The following is a 14,823-nucleotide window of genomic DNA, read 5'->3' as shown; positions in this document are numbered from 1 at the left end:
CCTCTTCTTCTGTCTTCCTCTTCAGATCCGTCCGGTGGGAAGGAGATCGGGCGGTGACGGTATGTGACTGACGCACGCACTGGCACCGCCTACATTGCGACGTCAGCGGGGTCAGCAATCGGATGTCCTGGATGATGATTGGTCCAGGCTGGAGACTGGACCAATCACAGCCAGGATATCACAAAAGTGGGGGTGTCCTAGCGCTATGACCTGCGCCCAGGTTATGCCCCAGAAGGCAGCCAATCGGGGCCTCTGCTGGGTCGTAAACCCCACCCCCCCATAGCCACCACATAGACCGGCGACCGGGAATTTTATTTTTTTTTAACTTTATTATTCTTTTTGTAATCTTTTTTTTCTTTCCTTTTTTTTAGGGGGAGCGGCGCAATGGCGCCCCCTATGCACAGGCCACCACTGCTCCTCCTCCTCCTCTGTCTCCCAGAAGCAAAAACGTTTGAAGTCATCAGTAGCTGCTAAAGCTCCATGTTCTTCCTCCTCATCTACAGATGCTCCTGTCATTGCCCCACCAATTGGCATGGAGGAGTCAGCTGAGCTATTTCAGCACAGTGTCAGTCATTGGCTGCAAGAGGATACACAACAATTACCCACTTGCCGCCGGGCCATAGCTGAATGATGGTACAATCACGTCCTCCCAGAATCACACTTTCCGCGTGTCCCCCCGCAACACGACGCATCTTTCATCACGGCGCATCACAAATTGTGGTAAAGGGCCAATGACAGCGAACCTTTACCACATGATGGCTCTGTCCAATGATGGAGCGATCAGTTGTCAACAAACCAGCGCATGTCCGGTTCATGTCTCTCCTCTCCTTGACCCTGTACACAGCGATCGCTACAATGTGTGAGGAGAGGAGGGAGGCTGCAGCACCACTCATCCTCTGCCTCCTACATTCCTCAATCATACCTTAGTCATGCTTCAATCATACCTCAGTCATGCCCATCCATTCCTCAATCATGCCTCATCTATGCCACATCAGTGCTCATCTGTGCCACATCCATGCCACGTCAGTGCTCATCCATGCCACATCAGTGCTCATCCGTGCCACATCCATGCTCACTTGTACCACATCAGTGCTCATCTGTGCCACATCCATGCCACGTCAGTGCTCATCCGTGCCAAATCAGTGCTCATCCGTGCCACATCCATGCTCACTTGTGCCACATCCGTGCTCATCCATGCCACATCAGTGCTCCTCCGTGCCACATTCATGCTTCATCTGTGCCCACCCATGCCACGTCAGTGCTCATTCATACCACATCAATGCTCATCTGTGCCACATCTGTGCCACATCAGTGCTGATCAGTACTATATCCATGCTCATCCATGCCACATCCATGTCACATCAGTGCTCATCCATGCCATATTCGTGCCACATCAGTCCTCATCCATGCCACATCCATGCCACATCAGTGCTCACCCGGGCCACATCCATGCCAAGTCAGTGCTCATCCATGCCACGTCAGTGTTTATCCGTACCATATCCATGCCACATCAGTGCTCATCCATGCCACATCTATGCAACCTCAGTGCTCATCCGTGCCACATCTATGCCACATCAGTGCTCATCCATGCCACATCTATGCAACCACAGTGCTCATCCATACCACATCAGTACTTATCTGTGCCACATTAATGCTCATCCGTGCCACATCAGTGCCACTACAGTGCTTATCATTGCCCTACAGTATCTCACAAAATTGTAATGGGTAATCAGGAAATGACGGTGCTCCTTGCATGTTGGGCCTCCGTATGTGGCCAGGCTGTGTAAAAGTCTCACACATGTGGTATCGCCATACTCAGGAGGAGTTCCAGAATGTATTTTGGGGTTTCATTTTTGCCATGTACATGCTATGTGTTAGAAATATCTTTTAAATGGACAACTTTGTGTAAAAATAAATTGCGTTTTCATTTTCTTTACACATTTTCCAAAAACTTGTGGAAAAAAATGACATGTTCAAAAGATGCATTATGCCTCCTAGATTATGTGTTGGGGTGTTTTCTTTCCAAAATGGGGTCATTTTGTGGGCGTTTCCATTGTCATGGTGCTCCAGGGCCTTCAAAAGTGTGATGGGTTGTCTGGAAATTATATGTGTAATTTTTGCTCCTAGAACGCCAGCAGGTGCTACTTGGATTTTGGGCCTCTGTATGTGGCCAGGCTGTGGAAAAGTCTCACACATTTGGTATTGCCATACTCAGGAGGAGTAGCAGAATGTATTTTGGGGTGTAGTTGCAAGTATGCCTGTACAGTGTGTGAGAAATAACTTTGTAAAATTTTGTGAAAAAAAAACACTCTTCATTTTGCAAAGAATTGTGGGAAAAAATTACAACTTCAAAAAAACTCACCATGCCTCTTACTAAATACCTTGGAATGTCTACCTTCCAAAAAGGGGTAATTTGGGGGGTATTTGTATTTTCCTGGCTTGTTAAGACCCCAAGAAATGAGCCCGTCAGTACATCAGGTGTGATTAATTTTCAATGGTTGGCACCATAGCTTGTAGACTCTATAACCTTCACAAAGACCAAATAATATATAGATATTTGGGTTATTTTACCATCGATATGTAGCAGTATAACTTTTGGCCTACATTTATGAATAAAAATGACTAAATTTGCAAAATTTTAAAACCGAAACAAAGAAAAATGCATTTGTTTAAAAAAATGTTGGTCTTTTTTCATTTATAACGCAAAAAATAAAAAAACCCAATGATGATTAAATACCACCAAAAGAAAGCTCAGTTTGTGTGAAAAAAAGGACAAAAATTTAATGTGGGTACAGCGTTGCATGACTGAGTAATTGTCATTCAAATTGTGTGAGCACTGAAAGCTGAAAATTGGTCTGGTTAGGAAGGGGGTTTAGGTGCCCAGTGAGTAAGTGGTTACAGGTTGTGGGAAAGAGGCCCTTGTCCCCATCAACATGGGGACATGGTGCTTTGCGGGGAACCCCCTTGCTCAAAAGTATCCCCCCATGTTGGCCTGGTATAATTTAGGAGAGGGTCGATCACTCCTCTTTTCTTGCATCCTGCATGTCAGATAAGGGGCTGGTATGGATTTTGGGGGGGACCCCATGCCATATTTTGTTTAAATTTTGGCATGGGCTTCCCCTCAAAACCAAAATGGGGGGCCCCTATGCAGTTTTTTTGTCGAAGATACAAAATTAATTCCAAAATTTGTTTTATATCTTCAGCATTAATTTTGTATGTTTGGAATGGCATTAAATAAAAAAAAAAAAAAAAAACAGCTTGAATCCCCCTCTCCCCCCCCCCCCCAAATTGTAAAACCCAATATATTCTATAGGGCCTCTGCTTTAAAAACAAATATAAAATGTTTGGGGGTTCTAAGTAATTTTCTAGCAAAAAAATTCAGATTTTTATCTGTGAACAAAAAGTTCCAGAAAAGGCCGGGACTGGAGGTGGTGAAAGGGATTTGGGACCTCTCATTCCCTCCCAACCACAATTCATATATCGTAAGGGTAGGAAAATGAAAACGAAACTTGTAAAGAATGAAGTTTCTCCACTCAAAAGGAAAAGTGGAATGATATAAAAGGTTTTTTATGTGCCCCCCGTCCTGCCGCTTGCCTTACCATTTTCCCTGGCGCACCCAAAAAACAATCCAATGGTGCGGTCGGCTGCTTACAGAGGCAATGAGAGACTGGACAATACCAGTCATGGAGGGGAGCAGGTTGGGGGAGGATTGGGCCATCTCCAAGCTCACCTGTTTCCCATCCATTCATTAGCATTCATGTACTTCCATGTTTGAGACACTCAGTTTGAGTAGTGTTAGGTAGTGTTAGGACTGCAGGATACACAGGGTGCCGTGGAGTGGCCTGCCGCTTATACATGCGTTTGCAAATGTGTGTTAACTAAACCCCTGTTTTTAACCTATTATGTTAGACAGGTTTATTTGGTTTGTCAGCAGACTGGTGGGTAAGTATAGCAAACTAAGGGCTGGTTGGTTTACACACACACACACACACACCTTCTTTAATCCCCTTTTTCTCTTCAGTTTTGTTATATACAGGGATGGAGACGCTGAGCAGTGCTCGCCGATGTCTCATCTAAAGTCCCAAAACTGCCCAAACTTTCTATGAGAGACTGGATCATCTCTGCTCACCTCTATGGCCTTGGAGGACCGGAGTCACATCCTGACATCACGTCCGATCTAAGGCGGAAGTAAACACATTTTTTTTTTAAAGTGAAAAAAACAATTATTTATTATTATTTTTTTTTATAGTTTACTTTTATAGGTAAAGAAGAGATTTGGGGTCTCTCCTTAAAGAGGATCTGTCATCCTTATTTATATTACAATAGATGTTTACATTTCTTGTAATAGGAATAAAAGTGATTAAAAAAAATAAAGGGACAGTGTAAAAAAAAAAAAAAAAAAATTAAAGCGCCCCCCCACCCCCCTGTGCACACACACAGAAGCAAATGTATACATAAGATGGGAACGCATACGTAAAAGGTGTTCGCAACACACATGTGAGGTATCGCCACAAACATTAGAGTGAGAGCAATAATTCTAGTGCTAGACCTCCTCTGTAACTCTAAACTGGTAACCAGTAACATTTTTAAATCGTCACCTATGGAGATTTTTAAATACCGTAGTTTGTCGCCTATCCAAGAGTGTGAGCAGTTTTAAAGCGTGACATGTTAGGTGTCTATTTGTAACATCATCTCTTATATTTAACCACTTACCGCCCGCCCGCCGTCATATGACAGCAGGACGGTGCGGCTATTATCCTGGGCGGACGTCATATGACGTGACCCAGGAAATGCACGGCAGGCGCGCGATCGCGGGCGCGCCGCCGTGCACTGCCGGTGTCGGGGTGTCCCCGGGACACCCCCCGTCACCGGCAGGGGGGAAACAGCCACTGGGCGTGGCTGTTTCCCACGTGATCGGCTGTGTTCCAATGACACAGCCGATCACAATGGAGGCGGCCGGGAGATGACCGCGCATGCGCGATCGGGAGCACGCAGCGCGGTCATGTCGGTGGCACTGTGTTCCGTAGGAACACAGCTGTCACCGGCAGTAGTAAACAGTCACTGACAGTTTACTAAGTGATCGGCTGTGAATCCATTCACAGCCGATCACAAAATGTAAACAAAGAGCAGTAACTCAGTGTTACTAGCTCTTCTCTCCTCATACAGTTTCCAGTGTGAGGAGAGCAGAGCTAGAAATAGTGAGTTACTGCTCTGTACACAGGTCAAAAGTAAAATCACACTAATAAAGGTCCCCACACAGTCCTCAGCCCCCCCAATGTCACCTGTCACCCAACAGTCACCTCATCAGTGCCCAGAAATTGACACCCATAACGTTCACATGTGAGCGCAGCGATCGCGGGCAGAATCACAGCGATTCTGCCCGCAATCCGGAAATCATTGCAAATTGCGGGACGCCTGTGCGTTGCCTGTTTTTTGCAATAGCACCCCAAACGCTGTGCAATGTTGCCACCATTTCCACCTGCCAAATCGCTGTAACATCGCATGACGCCCAAAAAAGGTACAAGAGCTTCTTTGGGGCGTCATGCGTTGTTTGCGTGATGTTACCGCGATTCGGCAGGCGGAAATCGCAGCAACATCGCACAGCGTTTGGGGTGCTATTGCAAATCACGGGCAACGCACAGGCGTCCCACGATTTGCAATGATTTCTGGATCACGGGCAGAATCGCAGTGATTCTGCCCGCGATCGCTACGCTCACATGTGAACATAGCCTAAAGTTCACCGGTCACCAGAGACTGCCATCAGTACCGCCGTGCACCAACGCCCGTCACCTGTCACCCATCAGTGACCATCGCCCGTCACCCCATCAATCACCGTCACCTGTCACCCCATCAGTCATCGCCACCTGTCACCCCATCAGTCATCGTCATCTGTCACCCTATCAATCATCGTCACTTGACACCCCATCAGTGATCGTCACTTGTCACCCCATCAATCATCGTCACATGTCACCCCGTCAGTGATTGTCATCTGTCACCCCATCAATCATCGTCACTTGTCACCTCATCAATCATCGTCACCTGTCACCCCATCAGTCATTGTCACCTGTCACCCCATCAGTCATTGTCACCTGTCACCCCATCAGTCATCGTCACCTGTCACCCCATCAGTCATCGTCACCTGTTTGCCATATACATGCAATCACTTACTGACCGCCTAACGACTATATGCGTCGGCCATTAAAAGCTAAATACTGGGGTTATGGCAGCAGATAGCCCCCATAACCCCGGTATTTTTTGAAACGACGGGCGGTCGGCTTTCAGATAAGGGTGGTCCCAGTGGCAGATTCGCCGCGGAATTACCCTTACGGTGCAGGGGAAGAGGTGCCCCCCCCCCTCCTGCCGCGTCCCAGACGTTTTCCCAGCTTACCGGACCCGCCAGCAGCGGGGAAAACTATCCGGTCCCGGATCCTCAGAGACAGGAAGTCGAGTGAGGGCAAGATGGCCCTCACTCAACTCTATGGTCTTGGAGGACCGGAGCTACGTCAAAAGACGTTGCCTAGCAACCGGTTTAAAGGGCCGCTTTTTTTTTTTTGCTTTTTTTTTTTCCTCTTTCAACAATTTTTTTTTTCTTTTCTTTTTTAGTGTAGTTGTGAGGTGTGAGGTCTTTTTGACCCCAGATCTCACAATAAAGAGGACCTGTCATGCCTATTTCTATTACAAGGGATGTTTACATTCCTTGTAATAGGAATAAAAATGATCAAAACATTTTTTTTTTTTAAACTGTGTAAAAATAAAAAAATAATAAATAAAATAAATAGGAAAAAAAAAAAAATTAAAGCGCCCTGTCCCCGTTAGCTCGCCCGCAGAAGCAAACGCATACGCAAGTCCCGCCCACATATGTAAACGGTGTTCAAACCATACATGTGAGGTATCGCCGCGATCGTTAGAGCGAGAGCAATAATTTGAGCCCTAGACCTCGTCTGTAACTCTAAGCTAGTAACCTGCAGAAATTTTTAAAATGTTGCCTATGGGGATTTTTAAGTACCAATGTTTGGCGGCATTCTGTGAGCATGCGCAATTTTGAAGCATGACATGTTGGGTATCTAATTACTCGGCGTAACATTATCTTTCACATTATGGAAAAAAATTGTGCTAAATTTACTGTTTTCTTATTTTTTAGTTAAAAAAAGTGAATTTTTTTTCAAAAAAATCGCATCTGGAAGACTGCTGCGCAAATATGGTGTGATAAAAAATATTGCAACGATCTCCATTTTATTCTCTAGGGTCTCTGCTAAAAAAAAATATATAATGTTTGGGGGTTCCAAGTAATTTTCTAGCAAAAAAAATGATTTTAGCTTGTAAACACCAAGTGTCAAAAATAGGCCCAGTCTTAAAGTGGATAAATGGACAACTTTGTGTAAAGCGCTACTTGGATGTTAGGCCTATGTGTGTGGCCAGGCTGTGAAAAAGTGTTACACATGTGGTATCGCCATACTCAGGAGAAATAGCAGAATGTATTTTGGGGTGCAATTTTTGCTATGTACATGCTATGTGTTAGAAATATTGCATAAATGGACAGCTTTGTGTAAAAAAAAATGTGTTTTCATTTTCTTTCCACATTTTCCAAAAACTTGTGGAAAAAAATGACATATTCAAAAGACTCATTATGCCTCAAAAATTATACGTTGGGCTGTTTGCTTTCCAAAATGGGGTCATTTTATGGGGGTTTCCATTGTCCTGGTGCTCCAGGGCCTTCAAAAGTGCGATAGGTTGTCAGGAAATTATATGTGTAATTTGTGCTCCTAGAATGCCGGACGGGGCTACTTGAATGTTAGGCCTCTGTATGTGGCCAGGCTGTGAAAAAGTCTCACACATGTGGTATCGCCATACTCAGGAGGAGCAGTAGAATGTGTTTTGGGGTGTAGTCGCAAGTATACATGTGCTGTGTGAGACAAATAACCTGTTAATATGGCAATTTGTAAAAAAAAAAAAAAAAAAAAATCTTCATTTTGCAAAGAGTTGTGGGAAAAAAATGACAACTTCAAAAAACTCACCATGCCCCTTATTAAATACCTTGGAATGTCTACTTTCCAAAAAGGGGTCATTTGGGGGGTATTTGTACTTTCCTGACTTTTTAGTGTCTCAAGAAATGAGATAGGCCTTCAGTACATCAGGTGTGGTCAAGTGTGATCAGTTTTCAATGATTCGCACCATAGCTTGTGGACTCTATAACTTTCACAAAGACCAAATAATATACACTTACTTAGGTTATTTTTACCAAAGATAAGTAGCAGTATAAATTTTGGCCAAAATTTGTGAAGAAAAATGACTAATTTGCAAAATTTTATGACAGAAACAAAGAAAAATGCGTTTTTTCACGATATTTTCAGTCTTTTTTTATTTATAGCACAAAAAATAAAAAACCCAGTATTGATCAAATACCATCAAAAGAAAGCTCTATTTGTGTGAAAAAAAGGACACAATTTTTGTATGGGTACAGTGTTGCATGACTGAGTAATTCTCAGTCAAAGTGTGAGAGCGCTGAAAGCTGAAAATCGGTCTGGGCAGGAAGGGGGTGAAAGTGCACTGTAGGCAAGTGGTTATATATATATATATATACACACACACACACACATATAAAAATAAACATGTGTGTGATATATACATATACATACATATATATATATATATATATATATATATATATATATATATATATATATATACATACACATACATACATACATACATACATACACACACGCACACACACACACACATATACAAATAAATATGTGTATATATATATATATATATATATATATATATATATATATATATATATATATATTTTTTTTTTTTTTTTTAATTCATTAAAATGTATCTGTTCCCAAAAAAAAACCCGTGTTTGAAGAACCGCTGTGCAAATACTGTGCGACATAAAAAATTCGAACAATCAGCATTTTAGGGTCTCTGCTCCAAGAAAAAAAAAATTATATATATATATATATATATATATATATATATAATGTTTGGGTTTATGAGTAATTTTTCTAGCAAAAAAATATTGATTTAAACTAGTAAATGAAAAGAGCCAGAAAAGGTTGGTTCTTCAAGCGGCTAAAATGTTTTATTGCAGATTTTTGAATATATTCATTTTAGAATGATGTTTGATGGTGTTTTGAGTTTCACCACTAGGGGGGGTGATGGTTGTTGGGAACTTGGTTATTAGTTGTAAGATAAGGGAATTTTAGCTTTCACCACCAGGGGGTGACATTATATAAGGAATAATGAGAGACCTGAGAGAAGTTTGGTGGAATGTAATAGAAAATGTCCTATTAGAGGGAATAGCAAGGAATTATAGGTGGATATAATATAGGAGTTTATAGTACTTTGGAGATTAGAGTTGTATGTGAGGATTGTATTCATAACTGTGGAATCATCAGCGTCCTTTCCCCAGCTTAGTATAGTGATTAGCATATAGGAGTGTCCCTTTTTTAACATCTTGGACCATTTAACCCATGTGTTGATTACCCTACACTCACCGGCCACTTTATTATTAGGTGCACCTTGCTTGTAGCAGGTTGGACCCCCTTTTGCCTTCATTCTTCATGGCATAGATACAACAAGGTGTTGGAAACATTCCTCAGAGATTTTGCTCCATAGTGACATGATAGCATCACGCAGTTGCTGCAGATTTGTCGGCTGCACATCCATGATGCCAATCTCCCGTTCCACCACATCCCAAAGGTGATCTATTGGATGAGATGTGGTGAGTGTGGAGACCATTGGAGGACAGTGACCTCATTGTCATGGTGAAGAAACCAGTGGTGAGATGATTGGAGCTTTGTGACATGGAGCATTATCCTGCTGGAAGGAGCCATCAGAAGATGGGGACACTGTAGTCATGAAGGGATGGACATGGTCAGCAACAATACTCAGGTAGGCTGTGGCATTTAAGCCATGCTCATCCCCCACATCATTACACCACCACCACCAGCCTGAAATAGTGATATAAGGCAGGATGGATCCATGCATCAAATTCTGACCCCGCAATCTGAATGTTACAGCTGAATTCCAGACTCATCAGACCAGGCAACGTTTTTCCAATCTTCACAATCCTGTGTGAATTGTAGCCTCAGTTTCCTGTTCTTAGCTGAAAGGAGTGGCACCCGGTGTGGTCTTCTGCTGCTGTAGCCCATCTGATTCAAGGTTGGATGCGTTGTGCATTCAGAGATGGTATTCTGCATACCTTGTGTGTAACCAGTGGTTATTTGAGTTAGTGTTGCCTTTCTATTATCTGGAACCAGTCTGCCCATTCTCCTCTGACCTCAACAAGGCATTTTCCTCCACACAACTGCCACTCACTGGATATTTTCTCTTTTTCCCACCATTCTCTGTAATCCTGAGAGATGGTTGTGTGTGAAAATCCCAGAAATACTCAGACCAGCCCGTCTACCACCAACAACCCTGCCACGTTCACAGTCACTTCAATCCCCTTTCTTCCCCATTCTGATCCTCGGTTTGAACCTCAGCAAGTCGTCTTCCCCAAGTCTAGATGCCTAAATGCTGTGATGTGATTGGCTGATTAGCAATTTGTGTTACCAAGCAATTGAACAGGTGTACTTAATAAAGTGGCCGGTGAGTGTATACAATGGATTAGAGCTGCACGATTCTGGATAAAATGAGAATCTGGATTTTTTTGCTTAGAATAAAGATTCAGATTCTCGGGGTGACATCATCTTTTACATTATACAAAAACATTGGGATAACTTTACTGTTTAGTTTTTTTAATTCATTAAAGTGTATTTTTTTCTTTAAATACAGTGTGACATAAAAGACTGCAACGATCGCCATTTTGCTCTCCAGGGTCTCTGCTAAATATATATATATATATATATATATATATATATATATATATATATATATGGAAAAGGACAGTGACGATGAAAAGACTTGCCGTCAGTACCAGCTGCCCCAAGCACAGTGGGCCCGGTACCTGATGCCAGGGCTGCGATGCAAGGCCCTGGACGCTTACGTCGAATTGCCAACAGCACAGGATGGTGATTATGAGGCCATAAGGGCTGCAATCATCCAAAAGTACCAGCTGACCCCGGAAGTGTACCTGAAGCAATTTAGGTCCCTGCAAAAGGGACCTGGGCACTCATATATGGATGTGGTAAGTCGCTTACGCACCACATTCTGGCAGTGGACTAAAGGCTTGAACGCCATTTCTTTTGAGTCCCTGGAAGATCTCATGATTGGGGATCAACTCTTGCACATCTGTCCTACAGACGTCAGACAGTTTGTGTTGGAACGGAAGCAAGCCTCTGCCCAAGCAGCAGCAGAACTGGCAGATACCTACATCCACACTCGGGTATCTGACCATCGCAAGACTCCTCTGTATGCCGCGAAAGGAGGGAAAATCGCACATGGAAACACCTCCTGCACCTATGAGTCAAGTTCCCCAGCGGCCAGCACCTGCAGTCTCTGGTGTCACCACCACTATAACTGACACCAGCAGATGCTACACCTGTGGGAAAGCTGGACATCTCAGGACACAGTGCCCGGAGCAGAAGCAGATGGCATCACCTGGTCAGCCGGCCAGCAACTCTTCCTCCGTGCTGTTTGTCCGCAGGAGATCCTGGATGACCGCTGCCAACTTGCAGCCTGTCACCGTGGGCAACCGGACTGTAACTGGTTCCCGGGACACAGGAGCTGAAGTCACCATGGTCAGACCAGAAGTGATCAGAAGAAGGGACATCATCCCTGGAAAGTTTTTTACCTTCACTGGAGTTGGGGGGACCCGCTCACAAGTACCCCGTGCCCGTGTTTTTATTGATTGGGGTGCTGGGAGTGGGATGAGGGAGGTGGGAGTTTCTGAGGAAATCCCCACAGCTGTTTTGTTGGGTGCCGACTTAGGTACCCTTGTTTCTTACTACACCCCTGCTAAGTGCACCCTGGATGCCTCCACGGAACTCTCTGGACTTGACAAGGTACTGTGTGCAGATATTGGGTTAATGTCTGGGCAACCTATGGATGGACAGAGGGAGGGGGAGGGGAAGGGTAGCGTTGAAGTACAAGGTCCTCCATCTTCTGAAGGAGAAGAGGCCCCCTTGCCTGTGAAGTTACCAGGGGTATGCTTTAATAATGTTTTTTTTTTCAAAAACATTTTATTAAGGAATAAAGCATACATAGCACAAAAGAACAAAGCAGTAACGGGCAGGTTACAAAGCCCACAAAAAGTGATCAAATACAAAAGTGATACACATATAAACAGTACAATGCATGCATGGAGCAACAAAAGAGCACAGACAATCCCACAAGGTGTCATGTGATAACTCGGTGTAAAAGCAGAGGGCCAGTGGGAGCACCAAGTGGACATAGGGCTATTGGAAGGGTTCGCTGGGTAGAGCGCCCATCCACCTGATGAGAACCGAAACAAGGGAGCTTCCTATGATAAAGCATAGTGGCGCCCCCATACCCGACACCCCGTAAAGGGAACTAACTGTGTCAAGGAGTGGGGGGTCCACCGCATACAGGTGGCGATCCGGTAAACACATCTCTGAACGTGGGCGCCATAGCTGTTGTCGGTGGAGGCCGAGCCACCACCGAGTGCGAAATAAAGAACCCTGAGTAATTTGTTGAAAGGCATAAAAGGGAGGGAATGAGGAAGGGGGGGGATGAAAGGGAGGAGGATGAGGGAGGAGACAGGTAGGGTAAATAGGGGATACACGAAAGGAGGAAGGGAAGGACAACGTGTGGGAAGGGGCAATACACTCTGGCATAATACAAGCGTCAGAAAAGGCAGAGCGAACTGAACATCCAGGAAAGCACCCCAGGATAAGGGGTTAACCCCTAGTACAGGATTCAAAGAGCCACAAGGTGGACTATAAGTCTCAGATGCTCAATCGTTGGAAATCTGGCAAGGATTGAAAGTGAGTCCAGGGCGCCCAAGTTGTACGATACTGGTGGTGAGTATCCTTGGCCTGGGCCACGATGTCCTCCATCTCTGCCACCCGCTGAACCCTGCGAAGCCAGTCAGCAACCGACGGGGGTGTGGTGGACAGCCAATGGCACGGTATGCACATCCGGGCTGCATTGATCAGATGCAAGGTCAGGGACTTTTTGTAGCTGGCATAGGAGAGGGAGGTGTGGTGCAAAAGGAATTGCGCCGGTGAATAGTCAGGTGTGTACGTGGTAATACGACAGATTAAGGCGTGAACCTCCTTCCAGAATGGTTGCAGAACTGGGCAATCCCACCATATGTGCAGCAGAGTCCCCTTATGTTGCAGACACCTCCAACACTGTGGGGAATTCGAGGCGGAGAACTTGTGCAAAAGGTCTGGGGTCCTATACCACCTAGAGTAAAGTTTATAGCCGGTTTCTTGGGTCAACACGTTTAAGGAACCCTTGTGCATGTGAAAAAGCACCCGAGACCAGTCCTCCTCCGTGAGGTCCACACCCAACTCACGCGCCCACCGTGCTCGAAGAGCTTCCGTGGGGGCGTGTGAGGGGGGGAACAGCATGGAATACAAAATCGAAACCATGTGCCGGTGCGGACCAGGGGCGTCACAAATACGTTCCAGAGAGGTCAGGGGGCGGCCCCATTCTGGCAGTGGCTGCGTGTGAGTCAGGAAATGGCGAATTTGGAGATAGCAATAGAAGGGAATAGAAACCTTCGGAAAACGCTGACAGAGATCCTGGTAGGAGAGTAGTCCAGAGCTATCAAGAAAGTGACGAGCCTGAAAGGGTATATCCGAGGAAGGGCCCTCGGTAGGCACAAATGGAAGGCCAGGGGGGAAATCAGGGGAGGAGTGTAAGGGAGTCAAAGGGCTGCGCTTCGGCGAGAGATCCAACTGCTCACGGAGGGCATGAAATACCCTTACAGTAGCTCCAGTAAGGGGATTAGCTAACGTGGGGCGTGGAATCTTGGAAAGAGTCGACCAAGGCAAGTGGTGTGCTGGGAACGAAGCCAAGGCCCCCTCAAGAGACACCCAATCCTTAGACAATGAGTGGGCATGCCAATCCACCACTCTGGATAGATGGCATGCCTGGTAGTACTTGAGTAAATGCGGGAATCCTAAACCGCCCTCCTGTTTAGGACGTGTAAGCAGATCCCAGCTAAGCCTGGGTTTCTTAGAGGACCACAGAAATCTAGAGCACATAAGCCGGAAAGACTTAAAAAAGGCGGGCGGTATACGTATGGGTAGAGCTTGAAGGATATAGAGCAGGCGAGGTAGGACATTCATTTTGACAATGGCGACCCTGCCAAACCAAGAAAAATGACCCTGCAGCCAGGAGTGCAAGTCTCTTTCCACCGTGTTCAAGATCGCCAAGTGATTTTTGAAATAAAGGTCGGAAAGAGAACTAGGTAATTGGACACCCAGATACGTGATAGAGTGGGGGTCCCATTCAAATGGAAAATTGGATTGGCAGAGTTGTAAGAGAGAGGGAGGGAGGGAAATGTTGAGGGCCCGGGATTTAGAGTAATTGATTTTCAAATTGGAGAGATCTTGGAAACGTGCAAGAACGGATAAGAGATTTGGAACTGAGAGCAGAGGATCGGTGAGGAAGAGTAGGATATCGTCAGCGTATGCCGCCAGTTTGTATGTTTTGCCTTTCAAAGTCACCCCCTTGATATCTGGACTAGCTTGGATCTGGCGCAGGAGGGGTTCTAAAGTGAGGATATAAATCAAGGGGGACAGCGGGCAACCCTGCCTGGTACCGTTCGATACGGAGAAGGCGTCCGACAGGGACCCATTCACCTTGACCCTGGCAGAGGGGTTGGAGTAAAGGATAGAGACAAATCGCAAGAACCGGTCCTTTAGTCCAAGGGCTTCAAGTGTGGCAGACATGTAG

Source organism: Pelophylax lessonae (assembly GCF_965119305.1).
Source record: "Pelophylax lessonae genome assembly, chromosome: 4".
NCBI lineage: Eukaryota > Metazoa > Chordata > Amphibia > Anura > Ranidae > Pelophylax > Pelophylax lessonae.
The sequence above is the reverse complement of the archived record's forward strand: the minus strand, read 5'-3'. Positions refer to the sequence as shown.